The following is a 21,716-nucleotide window of genomic DNA, read 5'->3' as shown; positions in this document are numbered from 1 at the left end:
TTAATATGAACTGTTAGGAAACAAGCCTTCACAAAGATTTTTGTCTCAAGAACCCATTAAAAATATCAGTTCAAATTTTGTTTCCAAAAGAATCTTCTTAGCACAGAGCTATTCTCAGCTCTACAATTCTCTACTCACAGTTGACCTCAGCTGACCAAAGGCAGAGCAATGCACAGCAGTTAAATGCTCAAATTTAGTTGACCTGGTGTGGCTCATCAGAGAGGACTCACTGGCTCAGTATACACATCCACTCCCTGTAGATCTTACCCAAGCAGCAGCACACTGTGCAGTGTTTCATCTCTTCCAGCTTTTAAGTGGTTTATAACAGTGTGGAAAACTCAATTTTCAAAAAGAAAGATTAATTCAATCTGGAAAGAGGGTAAAAATATAGCACACTTGGAGAAAGCCACCTGAGAACAGGCTGGAATCAATTAGATTCTCCACACAGCAAGAGCAGACTGTGAATGAAGAAGACATTCCTGCTGTCATCCCTGAGCATTAGTAAATAAGACAGACGGGGATTCAGTTGACTGGTTGACTCCTGGTACTCCCACACTCAGATACTGCTTTGTAAGAAATATGCCTGTGAGCTTTGGGCAGCTAATGATGGTCAGAGCTACAACTCACGTGTTGAAGCAAAGAGCTTCCCTGAGCAGCTTCTCCACTCCACTTGTGATGATGATTGTAGAAAAATCCAGTAGGAACAGAAGTTCCTCAACTGACACAGCAAAGGTGCACCTGGGTGTTTCCATCCTTTTGCTAAACAGCCCAAGTAAAGCCAAAGATGGCCCAACTTCCACTTAAATCAATAAAGATCACCAGACCTGTCCAGTCAACAAGAAAAACTAGAACAGCAACATCAATGCAGTCCAAGCTGTCTGATTACAGCCATAAATATTAAGGCAGGAACTTCTCCAAAGCCCTTCAGTTTGAAACAGGCACCTTTCACTCAGAAGCCAACATGACTATCAAATCTGCTGGAAAATCTGCCCTTAAATAACAGGTGAACATGTCCAACCTCAGAAAAGGAGCACCTTATAAAAATCACCTCAGGAAATTTAGTTGTAAAACAATTGTCTGTGTGAAGTTGACTGGGCTGCTTCATCCCAAGTTCTGTACCTCTGAAATCTCCAAAATGCTGCTGAGGATGAGTCAAGGGCCAAGAGACTTTTTGCAGAGGCTGTGTACATTTTCTGAGGTCTTCTGATCACACTCATCTCTCTTCTCTAAGGAAATGACCTGTGAAAGTGTCTGTGGGGTGGGGGAATATAGAGCAAATGCTTTATACCAAGATGACATTGAAATCCATCTGTTTTACCAAAAACATCAAACAATGAGGAAGGCAATCACATACTTCCTAGAAACTGGTCCTGTTTCACTGATGAGAAAACAGTCAAAGCATGTGCTGGATTGAAAGAAGTAAAGGCTTGAGCTGAAACTTCAAAACATGTTTTTCTGACCAGGTAGATTTAGCAGTTTCAATATCTCTCATAAAGAGCAGTCCTGGAAAAAAGGAACTGTGGCTGCTGGTTGACGAGAAGCTCAATAGGAGCCAGAAATGTGCACTTGCACAATTGTACTTTGGCACAGAAAGCCAAACATATCCTGGGCTGCATCAAAACAGGGTGGGTAGCAAGGTCAAGGGATTCTGCCATTCTGCTTTGCTCTTGTGAAACACCACCTGGAGTGCTGGGTCCATCTCTGGAGTCTTCAGCACAAGGAAGATATGGAACTGTTAGAGCAGGTCTGTGAGGGCCGTGAAGATGATCAGAGGGCTGGAACTTCTCTCCTATGAAGACAGGCTGAGAGAGTCAGGGTTGTGCAGCCCGGAGAAGAGAAGGCTCCAAGGAGACTTTACAACAGCCTTCTAGTATTTGAAGGGGGCCTATAGGAGAGTTGGAGATGAACATTTTACCTGTACCCATGTCTGCCTGAAGAAAGGTTTAAATTTAAGAGTGCAATTTCTGTAAAAACAACTAAAATGAAAGCTTCGCAGCAGCTGAAGCTGCTGGAGGAGCTGACAGTTCTCATGACACCCATGAGCTCTCTGACTGCCAGGCTGTCCAGCCAACACAGAAACAAGTGCTGAATTCTTGCTTCACTTAAACAGGACTATCTAGTGTCAGCAGGAATCACAAACTTTGAAGGGCAGAAAATAAACTCACTGTGCAGGCTCCACCATGTACCTGATGCCGCATTGTTTCAGCTCCTACTAAATTTATGCACACTGAACAGCAATTGACTCTCATGGGAAAGACCAAGATTGGCAAAATTCAGCCACCTCTGAATGCTGAAGGCTGAGCTTAAATAGGCCCTCTGATTTCTCCAAAGAAGTCTGGGAAATGAAAAGGATGTTTCAGCAGAGAAGACAATCCAGTTTTGGTTGCACTTCCTTCACTGAGCACACTTAAGCAGAACATTTAATCAATCCATTTAACATAAAGTGATGGTTTGCCTGCACAGGCAGAATTGAAAACACTTCATTTTTAGGCGCAAGTGGTAGAACTTCAACCTGACAATGAGAAGCATCTCAATGATTTAATGACTGTATCATTTTGGCCAGCACAGGAGCTTGCTGACGTTCTGCTGTAAAAGCAAAGCAGATGCTTTCTTGTGATGATTTTTAAAAGCAGAGGTTTTAAATGTACCATATGGCAAACTTGAGGACCAGGAATGACTTTAAAGAGAAGACAGCTTTACCAACCCTACCTCCAGAGCTAGATGTAGTCAGGAAATGCTTGCAAAAGCTTGCACAAAGGACATAGCTTATCAACATCCAAAGGGCAGGTGTCAAGACGATGGGGCCAGACTCTTTTCAGTAGTCCCCAGTGACAAGGGGCAACAGACACACACCAGAACACAAGTTCCACCTAAACACAAGGAAAAACATCTTCACTTCGAGGGTGAGGAGCACTGGAACAGGCTGCCCAGGGAGGCTGCAGAGTCTCTTTCTTTGGAGACTTAAAAAGCCTGCCTGGGCACAATCCTGTGTAACCTGATCTAGGTGACTGTGTTTTAGGAAGAGGTTTAGACTAGATGATCTCCAGAGGTCCCTTCCAACCTTCACCATTCTGTGATTCTGTGACACATAGTACTTGCTGAGCAAGAAAGGAGATACCTGAGGTTACAATGAAGAAAAAAAAAAACCACAGATACAGCAAAAATTCACTAAAGGGCACATGAGAAAGTAGACGTTGTCATGGAAGAAGAACACAGAACAAAAGAGGGAAATTGGAAAGAAGAAAAAATGCTGAGGAGATAGCTTGAAGAGCAAGAGCTCCAGCAGGGATAGTACATTTGCCAAGAGCTTTGCCCATGAAGATCAGAGGCAGAACATGTCAGAGGCAGAGGGGCAAGACAGGGGACCAGGTACAATACCTGTGTGCTCTTCCAAGCCACCCAGCATTGCACAGCAAACAGCAATCCTGTCAAGACTCAAGACACTGATATGCCACCATTCTGTATGTGGTAAAATACAGCTCTTCCAAGGAGGCACTGCAGGCAGTTCTTAAACACACCAACAATGATGCTGTCACAGAGGTCCTTCAGGAGGAGGATTTACTACTACCATAGAAGATACCATATGGATTTCACAATGATCCTGAAGCCAGCATTCCTCCAAAAGGCTAAAGAAAGACAAAATTTTAAGCTTCCCTCCTCCACAAAGGTGGTAAGTTCAGAGTGCTGGAACCCAGCAAGAGGTTTCTGCAATCTTGTGATCCTTCCCACAAAAATCATGAAGCATTTTGTGAGACTTTAGCTCTGTTCATATCCCTCCTCAAACCACAGGGAAAGAGCAGCATTCGATTGCCAGCATTGCTCCATGTTACAAAGCAGCACACAACAGCCAGAGATCACTTCACTTGCTGACCATAAAACATTCTTGCACCAAAGACAGCTGGCACAACCAGATCGATCAGATCCCTCCCAGTCATTGACAGGACGGCTTCAGATTTCTCACACCATTCCAGCTATTTGCCCGGAAGATGTAAGGATGCTGTTTCCTGATGCAAGCCACATCCTGCCCTGGAGGACAGTCAGGTGAAACACAGCTTCAGCTCTCATGAGAGAAGCTATGAAGAAGTGGGGACAAAGGAGTTTATCTTCACAACACCTTGTACTCCAAGGCTACCCTGGTTCAGGTGTCCTCAGCAGGCCTAAGAGAAATCTCTGCAGATCTATCAGAAATGAAAGGCAGGACAGAAAGATGAATGATAGCTGGCAGGGACTCTGCTGCTGCCAGGATACAAGGCCAAGACATGAGTCCACAGAGTAAGATTTTTGCATTTTTCTAATGAGGTCTCAGAGGAGATTAGCTGTGACTGCCTTTTGGAAAACACGTGAGATTATTCTGCAGGTAACAGAACGGCTGAAATGCTACAGTTTGAAGGCTTTTGAAAGCTCTAAGACCTCAAGTGGCTTTCGGACTAAGGGGCTCAATGTCTTTTAAGACAATGATTTTGGAAGGAAGCTTTGTAAGAAAAGACAAACTGAAGACACAAAGGCATGTCCCAAAGAACTGACTGGTGATGAGAGACCTCACAGCTCTATCAGGTACCATGCAAGAAGTCCCTGGAGAATACTGTGACTGCAAAGTCCCTGTAAACCTCCTAGCAACAACTCTGCCTCAGGTGTATGTTGGGTTCAAAGTAGAAATAATCACCAAGCCACTGACACTGATAGTCAAACTTCTCAGAAAGAATACTGCGGAACGCTATCATGCTGCAGCACAACAAATGCCAGGGCTCCTTTTTCAGCAACAAAAAATACTTCTCTGCTAACAGCAGACTTTCCATGTGTAAAAATTATTGTAAGGTGGGCTGCTAACATCTATCTCTCAAAACTTTCCTCAGAGATATGTTGTAGTAAAATAGAATTACTCAAACCCAAGATAGGAAGAGCAGGCAGTCCCTCTTGCTTGAAGATTAGCTAAAAAGATAGCTTAGTCTTTCTTCTGGACTGTTAAACCCATGCTTCTCCTCAAGAATCTAGAAGGTAAAGTTAAATTCAGCTAGTCACTATCAGCACAGGCAGGGCCAGTGGAAAGAGCATCACAGACCCTTGAAAATGCCCCTATTAATTATAAATCAAGAAGTGTCCAGGTGGTGCATATTAGAGCTGGTGCAGAGAAACAGCTTCCAGGAGAACTATTTATGCTAATAAGTTGCAGAATGGGACAAGCCTGGGCCTCTTGGTCATGACCAGAGTCACAAGCAGGTTTAGCAGCCTCTCTTAACCAAAAGGAGCAGCTAGTAGCAAACTCAGCTCCAGTCTGTGAAGGATGAGCTACCACATCGAACCAAAACTGAGAACAAGCCAAGTCCACCAGGAACAAAAGGATACAACACTTACTGGAACTTGGTCGTAAGCAAAGACTACCAGCTCACAATTGTTCCCCAGCTAAATGAGTGCAGCACATAAAGAGACATGTTGCCTGAACGTTACAGAAACCTTAAGAGTATTCCCAAAGCCATGTGTGGAGCTTGTGGAACAGCAGAGAACTAAAACCAAACCTCAGAAACTTAATCCCCATATCATCCTTCGTCTCCCCTTGTGAAGGCCAGGATGATCAGACACAAGATCATTCACAAGCTCTAAATAGAGAATGGAAAATAATTTTGAGTGCTGGCAATGTTGTCCCTATTTAGCTAACATTTTTTCCCCCTCAGCCACCCCAATGCAGGTGAAAACAGCACAGATTTGGTTCTTTTGTTTAATTCCCTGAAACTAATCAGTGTTAGTGATGCCTTCACCGGACCCTGAGGACTGATTACCTATGTGCTATTTAAAATCAGAGACGTGCTTACATCTCGTTTTATTTGAGACCAGTGGGAATTGTAGGTTATGCAGGAAGGTTCAGCATCTCTTGGTTTTGTTTTTTGTTGTGTTGTTGACAAAGTTATCCCATGTGAAGGGACAAATCTCTGAATAAATAAGCTGTTCTCAGAGCAAGAGAACAGATAATGCCTTGCTCTCCTACAGATTTATCCCTTTTCTATACAAGTGCAGAAAGCCTGCTTCCATTTCTGCCACAGTTCCATCTCTCCATGAAACATCAGAAAAAAATATTATCTTCCACGAGTCACCTTGTCAAGCTCTTTCCCTGCCATTTCAAGCTGAAGGAGCTCCAGTGGTCACACAACCAGCTACAGCTGAAGTTTTCCATCTGTGACTGAGAAAAACAGAAAGCAGTGGAGGAACAATTTGTCTGTGTATCATTTATTTCTTCTCTGCAGGTAGATTTTCCCTCACTTAATTCACATGCAGTGAGCACTCAAGCATTTTCCTGCAGTCTCACAGACTGTTCACATCTGTTATGAAGCTGTCTTGATTCAGATGACAAATAAAGATGGTAATTTATCATCAACTGTCAATATTTTTGCCAGGTTTGCATTAAGCAAAAAGCCCCAGAGTTTGCAGGCAGGAGGGTCACAAGGCATCACTCCAAGCCTCACAGGAGTACAGATGAAGGCAGAAGCAAACTTTGGCGATTTCTAAGATCTTTACAATTCTTTGCCTTTAAAACCATCCTATTGGATAAATCCATTCTGCCTCTTCACACAGAGTAGACTCTCATTTGTGGCTTTCAGCTTTAATCCTGCCTTTTAGAATCATAGAATGCTCTAGGTTGGAAGGAACCTTTAGAGGCTATCTAGTCCAACAACCTTGCACTCAGCAGGGACATCTGCAACTAGAACAGATTGCTCAGAGCCCCATCCTACCTGATCTGAAATATTGCCAGGAATGGGGCATCTACCACCTCTCTGGGCAATCTGGCCAGCATTCCACCATCCCCCTCAGTGTCAAAAATTTCTTCCTTCTGTCTAGTCTGAATCTCCCCTCTTTTAGTTTAAAACCATCCCCCCCGCCTCCGTCCCCCCAATCCTAGCACAGTAGGCCCTACCAAAAAGTCTGTCCCCATCTTTTTTATATGCCCCTTTAAGTATTGAAAAGTCACAGTAAAGTCTCCCTGGAGCCTTCTCTTCTCCAAGCTGATCAACCTCAACTCTTTTTTGTGTTACCTGATTGACAACATCCAATCTCTCTGCAAAAATCTTCCCCCAAATCAGGTACAGCAGAACACACGCTTCTTGAAATGTCTGCTAGCTCATTTCTCACTTCCAGTCAAGGGTACAACCACAGATAGGGTCATCCTCTAAGTAAACATATTAACCCGCCCCCCCCGCCAAGACAGCTGTCACTGCATCCCTGCATTTCTACACCAGCCTTAAGAAACGCTAATATGAGCCACAGCAGCAGCACTTAAACCATCTAAATTCTACGCTTGTCACCACATTTCATTCCCACAGTTGTAAATCTATTATCAAACATTCTCTCAGACACGATTTGGGACATGTGCCTGATACACATGATATCAGGCTATAAATAGTCAGATATAGGCAATCATACGAGATATACTGAAGATTATTTGATTAAGCTCGGGCTCTGCCCTGCTCAACAGCCTGTGATCTGCAGAGACACCTTACAGAAGCTGGCATGGATCAGCACAACCATCTCCTGGGAGCAGAGAGATGCTGAAAGATTGTGGTTATACCTTATGTCCTTGTAGCTGTATGTTCCTTTAGTGCACATGACCTGGTGCTTCTAGTAAGTGGAAAATTTCTGTAAGCAATAACTGAAGTGTGTAGGGCATACTAGAAAGTCCAGCAAAGCCTAGATGACTTTTCAGTGCTGTTTTTCACTGGTCCCCAATAGTTTTATTTGGAGATTAAGGTGTAAGCAGACACCCAGCATAAGGTCAAGCTACTCTCAATACACATTATTTTTACCTTATCTAGTATCTCTGTACAAGCCACAGACACTGCAAAATGTTTATCATCAAGGGAGCTGCATTATTTAGAGCTGCCACATCTCATAGATTGGGCATGAAGTCAGTGCACGTTCCCACGTCAAGAAACCAACAGGTCCAGCTTTGCTTGAGGTGATGTGCAAAGCACTTCAGACCACACGAGTTCCACCCTTATCAGGGCAAGAGAACAGGACAGCAAATACTGAACTACATGTTTCAGGCAGACAACTCTGAGCACATGCACTGAACTTACTCCTGCATCTCACATCTGTATTCTCATCTTAGGAACACTGAAAGCTAACAGGCTTAGTTCTGCCAGCACTTTATATTTGTCATTGTCACCCACACCCTTACAAACCAGCACTGCACTTTTCATCATATTAGATTCTCCAGAGCACTTTAACCTTATTTTGTTCATCTGTGACAAGGTTTTGTGAACTGCAAGTAACAGTCAGACTCAAACACTCTAGAAACTAGTCTGGATTCAAAGCAGGAGTATTTGGAGTATTCAAAGCCCATGCTTGAAGTCCAGAGTGAAACACCCAGTATGGAGCTGTTTCCTGTTGCAGCTGACAGGGCAGCAAGCTCCTTGTCTGCAAACAAGATGAATTATATATAAACCAAACTACCTGCTGTGAAAATCCAAGAGCTGTTGTGAGTGGTGCTACCACAGTCATTGCTGGGTTGCTTAGCTCAGATGAGCTCTTGGCTTGCTGCAGCAGTGACTGCACTGGGATGCAGTTAAAATGAGCCACAGCAGCTTGTGAATGTTACCCACATCCAGTCCAACCAGGCTGCAGAGATCTCACTCATTCTCTATGGACAGTTTGTCAAGGTGCTGGTTTTGGCAGAAAAGACTGTTTCAAGTGTTCCACCCCTTCCCCTACATATACTCATGCCATATTCTCTCTTCCAATTGCCTTCTCCCTTCAGCTGCACCACACATCTCAGCCTATTTCATTAACTGGATCACTGAACTGAGCAGGATCAAAACAGTGCCAAGCCCAAGAAGAGAGTCGGTTTTGAAAGACAAGGTCAAATTGCCCCTCCAAAAGGATGGAGCAGCAGAAGCAGCACCACAAAAAGCCCAGGACGGTTTGGGAGTGGCACTTCTCTGAGTTACCCAGGTCACAAAAAAAAAAAGCCATCCCTAAGGCACCAGAGTGATGTTTACACCGTATGATGTGCATACTGTGTACTACCCAGCCCAGGCAGAAGTACCACCTCTTGCTTCCTAGCTGGAGGGAGACCTGTTTTGAAAGCATATTCTGCCTGGACTCTCAGTTAGCCCAGTGACCCAACATTCACATTTGAATTGCTCTGCAATGCAAAGTTCATGAGGCTTAGCCTACAAGCAATCCAACTGTTCTCCAGTTGACAAACAGGTCTTTGAAAGCTGCTTGCACACAGTTGGCCATAGGCAACCTTGAAAGTGTAAAATGTAACTGAAGAGGGGAAAAAAAAAAGAGGGCCACTGTGCCCAAATGTCCTACTGAATCTTTAGCTGCCCCATCATCCCCGTTAGTCACATTTACCACTGAAATCCTGACTCTGGTAGTGAATCTAAAAGCCAGCAACAGTCCCTTCTTCAGCACAGGTAGTTTTCAGGGCCTTCAGGATACCCAAAAAAAGTCTTGAAAGCAAGATGCCGTCATTCAGGAGGGACACCACACCCAAAGATGATACAGTTAGGTTAATGCCGCTAAATTAAAGCGAATTACTTTACCAAACAAAACTACAGATCTCTCCTCTGGTCACAGGCTGCAATTTCACCCAACATCACTGATTATCCACTTCCACCTTCACCTCTGGCTTGAGAAAAGTGGTCACAGGTAAAGCAAAAAGGTGCCTACAACAACCCAATGAGTCACCATCATTAAGGATCATGTCAGAGCACCTGATGATGAACACACCTCTCCAAGCTGATGCATCTCTGCTGACCACATGTGCATATACAGGTCACAGTGGTGAACAAAGGCCACACCTCTGTAAAATTATTTTAAAGCACCAACTCACACCACTTTCCAGAGTTTGGAACAAGCCCTAGTATGACCAAAAAGAGCACCAGCTCCAGGAAACCCATCCCTTCTCCCCAGGCTTACACAGACACTTCTGCACACAAGAGCTGTTCCTGCATCCGTGAGGATGGTAACATTTCTTGTGCTATAATCACTCAAACTTTAGGACCAACAGGATGCACGGTCTTCTTCCTAGAGAGAAACGTGACCCAGTTGGCTCTTTGATAACGTCATTATTCCCTCACTACAGTTGCATACAACCCACAAAAAGGCACACAAAACATGGAAAGAACTGTGATAGAATAAACTGGAAATCCTAAGTTTTCTGCAGTTTCGTCTCCTGACATTACTTAGCTTTGGTATCCAAGATGCTGTGAGTTCAGCCTGAAGCATTTCTTGTCATTAGAAAGAGATAAGCACTATCTGCTTGTTGGTCCTCTGATGTCTAATACAGATTGAGCTGACACTACAGACTTTCCCAGATCTGGGTGCGAGGACTTCCCTCCTTACCCTGCCCTGCTGTATGTAGAGAACCAGCATTTGAATCAGAAGTCATCCCACATTCCAATAAATTCAAGAAATGAGCCCCTCACACATGACAACAACATTATGTCACAGAATGTTAGGGGTTGGAAGGGACCTCCAGAGATCGTTGAGTCCAACCCCACTGCCAGAGCAGGTTCCCCTAGAGCAGGGCACGCAGGGAAGAGTGAAGGCAGGTTTTTAATATCTCCAGAGAAGGAGACATTTCCCATATCCTGAGAAAACAAGGCTCAAAGAAGCGTTACTGCACCTTCTGTCTGAAATATGCAAATGAACAGGCAGAACTGTAAAGAACAAGATACCAAAGGAATTCAGTACAAAAGAGTTAATAAAGGCCAAGCCAGCAGTTATTAACAACAAAATGAACTTCTGTGAACCAACCTCAGGTAGCTTTCACCATCCCTAAACCTTGAGGCAGGTATCAAAATTGGCCTCCCATCTTCTTATCATCTGGCAGCAATGAATCAAGGGGAGGGAAAGAGACCAACTTTACCGGTCCTGTAAATAAAAAAATATTCTTTAGTCTCAGGAGAGAAGTTGAAGCTGGCAAGCAAAACAGGATTTTCTATTCCCTGGAGAACCTCAAAGCAGTGAGCAGTATCAAACTCATTCAGCAACATTCCTCATTTGAGATATGTCCAGTTTTTAATAAGTTGCAAAGTGTCTGCAAGCAAAGCTTGCTTTTAGGGAGAGGTGCTGTCTTCATTAGCCAAACTGATATATTTTCATTAAACCTGACACTTCCAGCTACCAAGAGCCAGGGTTATTTTTAAAAAGTAGCATTAACCAGTAGAAGTTTCTCCAGCAAACCACAAATGTCTTCAGGTAAAGTGGCTCACTGCAAAGAACAAATCCAAAAGTTTCAGAATATTAGTCTTCCTTTGTGATTAATTAGTTCATGAAAGGCTTAGTGAAATTATTTCTTTAATTGCACACAAAAAAAAATTTGGGGCTTTATGATCCTCCTAATATGTTTGTGCAGCTCAACAAAGTCTCTGTCCCATTCCCTAAATTAATAGGTTCCATGCTTCCTTTCTAAGGACAACAAATTGAATTAAATTGTCTGGGGAGCTGCATTCTCTTGAGCACTCTCTTTGGAGACTTGATTTGACATACTAATTTTTTGGCAAATAGCTCTCAGTGCATTTGTTAGAAGCTGAAGAGAGAAGCTATCCTGGAGATAGAAATTAATCTCTAGACAATCATGGGATGCTCTGAGCTCAATTCTGACAACCAGATAAGTTTTAAAAGTCTGGATTAAACACTTGGTAGGGAAGCTCCTGCAGAGCACAACTGTCCGTTCTTGATTACAAGCATTAGCTCAGACGATGACTAACACAGTTTAAAATCTCAGGATAGATCAAGTCTGGAAGACTTATGAGGAGGAGCTGAGGAAACCAGGATTCTTCACCCTGCAGAAAAGGTGGCTGAGGGGAGACCTTGCTACCTGAAAGGAGGTTGTAGCACAGTGGGGTTCAGTCTCTTCACCCAAGTAAGAAGTGATAGGACAAGAGGAAATGGCCTCAAGTTGAGTCAAAGGAGGTTTAGATCGGACATCAGAAAAATTTCTTCCCTGAAAGGACTGTCAAGCCCTGGAAGTGGAGGAGTCATCATCCCTGGAGGGATTTAGAAGATGTGCAGATGTAGCACTTTGGCATACAGTTTAGTGGTGAATTTAGCAGTGTTAGGCTGGATTTGACAACCTTGTAGGTCTTTTCCAATCTGAATGATTCTATGATCATTACTAGTGTTACTTTCTACAGGTATGAAAATTATTAATAAGCAAAACATCTCCTCTAAGAATCTAGGATTTCCTCCACAATGAAGACAAGTGTTGAACTGTGAAAAGTACTTGAGTATTATTAACACAGCATCAGTCCTGCTCTTTATTTGTACAGCACCTAGCACATAGGTCCTACCTCATGAGGTGGTTAAGCTCAGCCCACCAAACATTTAATAATCTGAATACTGCCCCCTTGCTAAGGAGTAATTGAAGTCCAGAGGCTTTTCATTGATATTTCCCTCTAGAAAGAGATGAAGACCTTCAACAATACCTGAAGTTTCCTATAACCGTCTCAAGTTAGATGACAGACTTTGTCAGGGCCTCCTACAACAGGACAAGGGGGAATGCTTTTAATCTAAAAGACAGGAGATTTATACTAGATACAAGGAAGACCTTTAAGTTGAAGGTGATTCAGGTTGCCTAGAGAAGTGGTAGATGCCCCATCCCAGGTCAGGTTTGTTGGGCTCTGAGCAACCTGATCTAGTTGATGTCCCTGCTCACTGCATGGGTGTTGAACTAGATAACATTTAAAGGATTCTTTCTTTCAACCCAAGCCATTCTACGATTATGACTGAGAGCATAAAGGACCATTGCTTCTACCAAACACTGGTAGCAGTTAGAATAAAGTTAAAGGAAAAACAAACAAACAAAAACCCCAAACACCAGTCTATATATAAGGTAGGAGAGAATTCACAATCTCCAGCATTACACAGTCATGGTCCTTAAACAATACCAATGCTGTACAACCACCACAGACATTTCCTTTGCAATGGATTCATCTGTGCTCTACTAATCCAGAACTGGCCTCTTTAGCAGCTGGCAATAAAAAGAAAGTGCCGAGTCATCTATTTCCACATTTGGAGATGATGAAAAGCACTTGAAAATGCTCAGCACTTCTGCAATGATTATAACAAGCACAGTACTTGTTTTGGGAAAGTATTATGTATTCTGGTGAGCAGAATCACATCAAAGAGGAAGCTTTCAGACACTTCAAGGAGCAGAAGACGACACATATAGAGAGATAAAATTATCACCAGAGTCACAAGTCCCTCTTAGGCAAGGATCACAGGAAGGAGAAGCAGATGAGAGAAGCACAGTGGACATGGCGTAACGTTAAGTTCTCATTACCTGGATACTGGGCTGGTATTCTAGCAGTGCCACTCACTTTGCATTTTTCTACCTGAGGATGAGCTATAACTGTTTAAAAAACCCAGCCTTTCACTTGGGACAGTTCTCCACAGCTGTCTGCTGCTTCTAAAGGCCTCAAAGTTAGTCCAACAGCTCCAATCACAATCTTTACAAAGGTCTCCCTGTGGATACCTATTTCCTGGCCCCAACCTCTATTTTGCTGCCCCTGACTGTTCAGGTATCTGTGTATGTTTGTCTGAAAGATGCCTCCACTCCACTATCTAATATCCACTGCATGCATGAGGCAAAATGTCTGCAATTTACCTCAGTCTACATCCCCAGACTGGCCCATTGCAAAGCAAACGTGGCTGAAAATCAGAAGGACGTAGCTGCTGGATAAGCCAGTTTTGAGAAGTTTGGCCAAGTCTTTGTTGTTTAATTGGCAACCAAACTGAAGACTTAATCAGTTCAGCTTCATCACCAACAACTGCTCAGAAATCTTAGGCAAAGTAATATGCAGCACATCCCAGTCAAAGATGAAATTCCATGAAAATTACTTTTCTCTCAGTTTTGCCAGAATCTAGGAAATAGGAGAATATGGCCTCATTTGGAAGAAAGGGAAAGAAAAACAGCTGATGCACTTGGAAACAGAAAACAAAACCACAAAATCCCACAAACACACACAACACCCAAAAAAAAAAAAAAAGCCAAAACAAAACCCCCCACAAAACCCCAACAAAACCACAAAATACAAAACCAAAAAGCATTTGAAAACTCCCTTGCTATTTTGTTTTGCTTTTTGGCTTTCAGTCATTTATGAGCATGCTTGAGTTCCTTTGGCTAAGTCTAGCATGGAAATATGCAAATCTAAAGAGTAGAGTCAGCTTACCCTGGCTCTTAAGGAGTTCCCACTCCACACTGGCCTCTTGCATCAGTTTTCTGATTTCAAATACCAACCAATTACCCATGGAATTTATAGGACTTCAATACTAATCATTAATTGTTATTCCAGTAAGAATAGTGTGCAAGATCAAATAAACCCAAGATCTATATCTGGCTTGCTTCAAATAAGCAATAGCTTCAAAAAGTGCCAAGTAACAAAAAGAACCACATCAACACACAATCTTAGCTGTCCCCAAGAAATCATGCTAAAATACTGCAAGGGAAGAAATTTTTTACAATGTTTTTCATCCACCTGAAACCAGGATTTATTGAAAACATTGTGCAGTTGCTCAGATGCATTTTCTCTGCACCCTTTCATACAGTAACCTGTTATTTTCAGTGAAGAAGATTAAGAACTGAGGTCATTTGCTGAACACGGAGGCTGGCAGCTTTATCTTGTTAGTAAACCACAGAAGTCCTTTGCCTGGCAGGGTGCAAGCATGTGACTACTAAAAATATACAGCTGAGATGGGGCAGTGTGGTCTTATTTGAATAAGAGGAAGGGGAAAGTAAGCACAGAATAGCTACTCACACATTTCCACAGCCAAAAAGCTCAACCCAGCCCCTGCCCCTTTCCCCAGAGACTCAAGAGATTTCTTTATGGTTTTTATTTATGGATGCTTTTATTTACATAAAATTTCAGTCCTCATGAAGACAAGATGACCATGGCACTGTCCCAGGATGAATGCAGCAGAGAGATACCTTCTGCCTACCTGCTGGACCAGCAGCTCTGCTGTTTCCAAAGGATTTATGGCAAAGCAGTGTGTGACCGGCTCCAAGAAGAATCACACCTCCCACCCACACCTAACGGCTCTCCCAAGGGCAGCAAGGCAAATCCTACTCCCCAAACTGCTGCCAGCACTCTGCATTAAAACTTTGCTTTTTCTTGAAGCCTGAGATGTTGGTACAACCTTCTTGTGAGAGTCCCTGCTTGACTTGTGCGGTTACAGGTGTACTTTGCACTGCAACTACTACTGTTAGAGAAGGTCTCTCCAAGTTCACTACCTGTACTAGCTCTTCCTTCCATAGCGATCTGGTTTTCTCTCAGGTCACCCAATCTCAGCTCTCCACTGAACAGCTCACAGATCAAAATGACTAGTAAACAGTGGTGGTGCTTTTTTTCCCTTTCCAAAGTGTTTGCTTTCTGCCATTTTAGTAAGTTAAACCAGCACAGTCCTAGGTCAGAGCCCATGCAAAGTGGGAGCACATAGCGCAGTTTCTGGCATTCAACTTGCAGGGTCTCAGTCCTACAGGCTGATGGTGCAGAAAAACAATCTCAAACTCAGTTTCTTATGATTTATACGGTTTGTTTTTCCCCTGCAAAAGCCTGCTGAGGATAAGAACTGTCCCTTTAAGCCTAGATGTTGTGCCTCAGGAACCATTTAGGCACCATATGGACAAGAAGAAGCAGGGCCACAAGTTGGATCCCTCCAAATCCCATCCCTTAAAATTTGCCTGGAGATAGCATTACCTGTTCCATCCTCTGCCATTCCAAAGCCCCTTGGTCCTTACCCTCAAAAAGAGGCACTGCAAAGACTGACCTGCAGTATGATATTCCCCATCCTTCTCCACCTTCCACTAAAGCAGCAGAGACCCTAGAGCAGGAACAGGGATTTGCATTAGAAATTATCACCACTGTGGTGGTTCTGCTGAGTCCAACTTGGCTGTCACAGCATCCCATAGCAGAAGCAGCAGTGAGAAAGAACAGAGGAAGAGGAAGGAGTTCAAACACCCACACAGAAAATAAGGAACATTTGTTTTCTGTACTGACAATTCCTCCTTCATTTTATCAAGATCAAGAGTATATTGTGGCCCACCTGAAACCCTAACCTTTCTCCACAACTCTTCTGCTCCAACGTCCACCTGCCTAAACAAAGCCAGAAATCATGGAAGACAGTGCTGGAAGGGATCTTTATCCTTCACCCAGCCTTAAGGCAGACTGTTGTGCTTACCATTGCTGACAAACTGCCACCCATCCTCTTTACAAAAACAGGTCTGCAACAGTGGATACTCTACAGTCTCCTCCTCAGTCCCACTGCTTCATGCACTTTTCCCTACCAAGTCTTGGGAAAGTCTCTTTTGATAAGAAGCCAAACTCACTTGCATCATCTTAGCCAAATTATTTCTTGCTTTATTTGCAACAGACCTGGAGAATGGTTTGTCCCTGTCTTTCCTTCACAAATTTGAAAACTCCTGTGCATTTCTCAGCATTGTCTCATATGCACTCAACCCCCCTGTAAGACGTGTTCACCGGTCCTCTGAACCAGTGCACCCCTTAACAGTCCTGGAGGGTAATGCAAAAAAAAAAACCAAAACAAACCCTTTGCAGCATGGAAGGATGACACCACGTGGCTGCCACGGGATGCTCCATCTACACAGCTTTGCTCACCACAGTCAGAAACCACAAAGATCAATATACATCTCTGATCTCCCTGGTAGCTGTTATGTCCTTCAGGGTCCACACAAGCTGACAGATCAGCCTCATACTAATCCCTGAGCACTGTACATACTCATCTCTGTCCTTCATAGATATGTTAGTGTAACCTAACAGAGGGTGTCTGTAAGACATGGAAAGAGAAGAAGAAAAATTCAGACAGTCAACACTCAACAGACAGAACAGGCTCTTATTAGTGTCCAAGCTTTTATCTTGGATGATGCTGCCTTCTTCAGCCTGCAATTGAACTGCTTTGCTGAATGCTCACAGGAAACTACAAAGGCTTAGGAATAGGTCTTTCTTTAAGCTGCTACAGAAGATGAACAGCAGCGAGCAGCTGCTAGGAAGATAACAGGGAGCACTCAACCTTGCACCTGGGAATATATTAGGATATTAAAGCAAGGCCACAACATTCGTGGTGCTGCCATACTGGTCGTTGGCTTGAAAGTGTGTTCTCTTCCTTTGTGACTCAGGGGTAATGCAGGAAGGCTTCAAGGTCACAGAAGAAACTGCAGGGATGTGACCTGCTGAGGCAAGGACAATGAAACAGACTGGGGTCACCAGGCTGAGACTATGTCAGAAGAACTGAGGACAAGAGTCTTTCTTTGAATGGCAGCACACCAAGACCAGGACTGGAATAAGCATGTTCCTGGTCCGGTGATCACCAACAAGCCAGGTCTGCCTATTCACTGGAGAGGAAAAACACCCAAAAGCAGACAGTGATGACCTTCAGGTATGCTGAAACTCCTTCATCAAGTAATCTGAACGTAGAATTTCATGTGACTACATGATAGTACCACCTTGAAGAGGGAAAGTACAAGGAACAGTCATTTTTTCCTGCATGAATTCGTACATTCCAGACATAGCAGACTCAGCCAGCGGAAGGAAAAATGATCCAAAAAGTGTGAAGAGACATGGATTGAATCCCTGTCCTGCTCCAGACTGTCTGGGCAATCTTGGGCAAATTACTTCATCCATCCAAGGTGCAGTCCCTCAACTGTAAAGTCCACATGTGCCATGGCATATCCTCAAAACATCCCAGAAGGACAATGAGTCACTGAGGCCAGTCTTGATAGATAGTATCTCCAAGGCATCACAACAGCCACCATGATTACAGTATCATCAGACTCCCTAAGATAAATAAGGACCTACTAAGGAGAAGAGAAATTACCACTTTTACAGTAAGCACCCCTCCTAGGATTTTTCAGACTCTCACCTCAGCCATCCATCAATAAATAAGTCTAACTGGGAAGCAGCATAGAAACTGCCTTTGACCTGATGCTATAAATTGCATTTCAAATCAAACAACAATATTCCCTTCCAAAGCAGAAAATTTCTCAAGTGTTTCTCTGTCTCGCACTTGTAATGACTTAGTCATCAGAGCAGACAGGCCTCGGGTAAAGCCTTGTACTTCATTAGCATTACAGAACCAGCTGGATGACTGACAGAGGAGTTGCTCATTGGCAATAGGATTTCTGGGTCTATCACCAGCAGAAACACTGTCCCTCTGTGGAACCACCAGCACCAGTATCCCCCCTTTCCAGATGCCAGTGAGATTCAAGGAGCATGTTTCTCATAAAGACACATCTGGAATCAGCCCAGACCATCTGAATCATCTACTTTGGATTTGCATCACTTCACAGGTTCTTTCTACTGGCTGCTTCACTGCAGATATGTGAGCAATTGAAACACTTCTAGCTCATGTTCATGGTTCTATCCATTTCAATGATAATCAGAAATAGTATCATAGTATCATTCAGGGTTGGAAGGGACCACAAGGATCATCTAGTTCCAACCCCCCTGCCATGGGCAGGGACACCCCACACTAGATCAGGCTGGACAGAGCCTCATCCAGCCTGGTCTTAAACACCTCCAGGGACGGGGCCTCGACCACCTCCCTGGACAACCCATTCCAGGGTCCAAGACAAAGCAATCACAACAGAAACTGGAACAGAGACCCAAACTCTGGTCTCTGTGAAATCATCTGCAAGCCCAGAATAAACTATGGTCTAAAAAGCTTTGCTGTACCAAGCCCTAAATAATGGAGGTGGGAAAGGAACAGAGTCCACAGCTACTACAGCACCATGAAAAGCTAAGAGAGATTTTGCATAAACAACTCAGGCAAGACAGAGACTCCACCTTGACACATTCTTAATCAAATCATAAAAAACACAGCAGAACATGACAACACCTTAGCAATACAGGCCCCAGTGCTGTGAGCACAGCACACCAACCCTGCCAACCTGCTCCCACCCAAGCAATCTGTGTTATAAAAGCACCCTGGAAGAGACCCTCTCTCTGCTCATTAAGAAGCAAGAACAGAACAAGTGAAAGAAGCCAGATGCTTTCTAGTGTGGGGTCACAATTCTGTTGATATGTTTATCAACTGTGGAGGGGAGGGGAAGATAAGTTGCTCATTCTAGTCTCTCTTTTTGACCATATCCTGGATGACAGTGTCACAAGTTTAAAAAAATAAGAACAGCTACATTTTAGGTCTCAAAGAAAGGCAGAACCAAAGCATCTTTTCCTCCCTTCATCTCTCAAGACCCCCCAAGACATTTTTGCCTCACGCAAGTCCTACTTCTCATCCACCACTGACCAGCAGCTGGTCCACTCTGATGCAAAACACATTATCCTTGAGAGTCTTGAGGCACTTCAGACATGAGGATTGCTCACCCATGTCTCATTTCTGAGGTTATGCAAATCAGGCACTTCTAGCTGGGCGCAGTAAAGGTGACTTTAAGGTGCAAAGCAGAGGATTTAAACAGATGAACCTACAACAGAGCCTTCATGGATGCAGGCTCTAACTGTTTAATGTGGAATGTTATATGGGACAAGGACATCAGAGGTGACTTTTGCATCCACTGAGACAACAATTAAATCACATGGGGAAGGCATAGGACAAGAAAGCAAATTCTGAAGAAACATCGTCAACGGTAAGGGACATCTCCTTAGCCCAACTTTATTCTGGGACCAGAAGTCAGGAAGCCTTTTAAGGCTGCAGCATTACAGCAATAGGTCATTTTCAAACATGAATGCTCGTGGCAGGGTTTTCAAAGTAGCACTGGGCCAGAATTTCAATAGGGGTTCAAAGCCAGCCTAGCAGGGACCTGCCAGGTTCAGACATCAAAAGAACAGCAAAGACAGCTGGCTCCTGTCCCTGAGGACATCTTACTGAGTCATGCCCTGACATCACCTGGGTCAAGGCTGCCATGTACAAACTACCCCAGCATCTATAAAGGCGGTATCTCAGTGAATGGACACGTAGCTCAGTTTGTCCAAACAGGTAAGAACAAGGCAAAAATTCTAAAGGGGAACATCTCCCTTCCCTCCACTTCCCCAGAAAACAAACAAGCAATTTCAGGTATTTATTCCCAGCTAGGCAAAGAACATGTCCAAAAATATTTTAACACTAGCTCCTCAAAGAAGCACTTCCAGTAGTAATTTCAAAATGCATGGTGCTCTTAGCAAAGAGTGGACAAGAACACAGATCATTAGTGGCAAACAAACACACATTAGATGCAATTCCAACAGGACTGCATTGTGTTTTAGCAAATGGAAGTCATGGTTATTTCCAACTATATAGGTTTTAAAAAATTTTTATTAGCAGCAGGGGACAAATGAGAAGAAGTCCAGTTCAGCATGGGCCTTGCAGGTTGCAGGGGATGCCAGCGCACAAGCAAGAAGCCAAGTGACTGCCAAGGGGCCAAGAGCTAACCAAGATGCCTCCAGCCTCTCCCATTTAGAACTACAATGGGAAGCTAATTAATGAGGATGGAGTGTGACCCTGGGCTTAGTGTAGTGGGCCAGGATTCTACTGCCCTCAGGCTCTGCTGCTGGCTAACCTGCGCAGGAGAGGCAAAGCCTTTCACGTCCTTCCTCCTCCCTGCCCTATCCCACCTACTGTAGAGGCTGAGGAGCTCCCCTCTTTTCTATAGGAAGAATTGAAACCATGTTGCCAGCCCCTGTAACAGTAGATAAGAAAACTACAAAGCATCAAACCCCAAACTCAGGGAAAGCCATGGAAGGAAAATAACTCCTTCCAGCCCCATCACTCAAAAACTCCCAACAGTTGGGAGCAGTTAGGAAGCATTTAAAAGAACTAACACCCTGGTGGGCTGAGAGTAGGCACAAGAAACCTTGTCTCCACAGGTAATTTTTCACTAGGTTATGAGCAGGCAGAACTGTGCCTTTGAAGGAAAGAGCCAACTCAGCTTGCACCGCAGCTCCAGTACTGCCGTGCCAGCATAAATTTTAATAAAATAGCAATATAAATGTAGTCTTTTTACCCCGTGAAATGTTGCTGTATATAGAATGAGACTCACAGGTCGTTAAATAAGGCTATTCAAGCATTACAATGAGCTGTTTTGACCGCGTAAGTGGGTACTTCATTCCAGCAACCTGGCAGCCATGCAGAGCTGCCCTTCCCTACTCTGAGCCATGAAGCCACTTCACAAACTGACAACTTATGTGTCAGGTCTACCATTACTACAGTTTCCTTTTTGACCTGCTAGTTTATGTCCTCTATAAGCAAACAACTCAAAGTCAAACAACTTTTTTTTTTTTAGGAATAGCCTTTCTTGTCTGACCCAGCACTGCAGTAAGAAGAATGTGGCCAGCAGATCAAGGGAGGTTCTCTTCCCTCTATATTTTTCCCTGGTGAGGCTGTGCTTGGAGTATTATGTCCAGTTGTGGAATCCCAGCTCAAGAGAGACAGGGAACTAACTACTGGAGAATGTTCAACACAGGGTCACACAAGGATGATTAGGGCACTGGAGCAAATCTCTTATGAGGAGAAACTGAGAGACCTGGGGCCCATTAGCCTGAAAACAGAAGAGTAAGAGGGGATCTCATCAATGCATACAAATATCCCAAGGGTGGAGGTCATGAGGATGTGGCTGGGCTTTTCTCACTGGTGGCCAGTGACAGAACAAGGGGCAATGGGTACTGGAACGCAGGAGGTTTCACATTAAGTTAAGGAGAAACTTGTTTTCCTCTGAAGGCACTAGAGCACTGGAAGAGGCTGCCCAGTGAGGCTGTGGAGTCTCCTTGTGAAAT

The 21,716-nt window shown here is 43.8% G+C and overlaps 1 protein-coding gene across 5 annotated transcripts in view; it reads right to left on the bottom strand.

Annotated features, from left to right (window-relative positions):
- Positions 1–21,716, bottom strand: part of SLC35F4 (solute carrier family 35 member F4) — a 133,863-nt gene that overhangs the window by 75,174 nt on the left and 36,973 nt on the right. For 2 of the 5 annotated variants that reach the window (XM_068149000.1, XM_068149001.1), the window contains exon 2: positions 10,753–10,869. The exons of the other annotated variants lie outside the window; for them this stretch is intronic. The gene's annotated coding sequence lies outside the window, so the exon portion shown is untranslated. The remainder of the gene's footprint in view (positions 1–10,752; positions 10,870–21,716) is intronic. 5 annotated transcript variants of the gene reach the window in all.

This window comes from Melanerpes formicivorus, unplaced genomic scaffold (assembly GCF_026170545.1).
Source record: "Melanerpes formicivorus ecotype bairdi unplaced genomic scaffold, bMelFor1.0.p_v2 SCAF_17, whole genome shotgun sequence".
NCBI lineage: Eukaryota > Metazoa > Chordata > Aves > Piciformes > Picidae > Melanerpes > Melanerpes formicivorus.
Note: the sequence above shows the minus strand (reverse complement) of the source record. Positions and strands in the feature narration are given on the sequence as shown.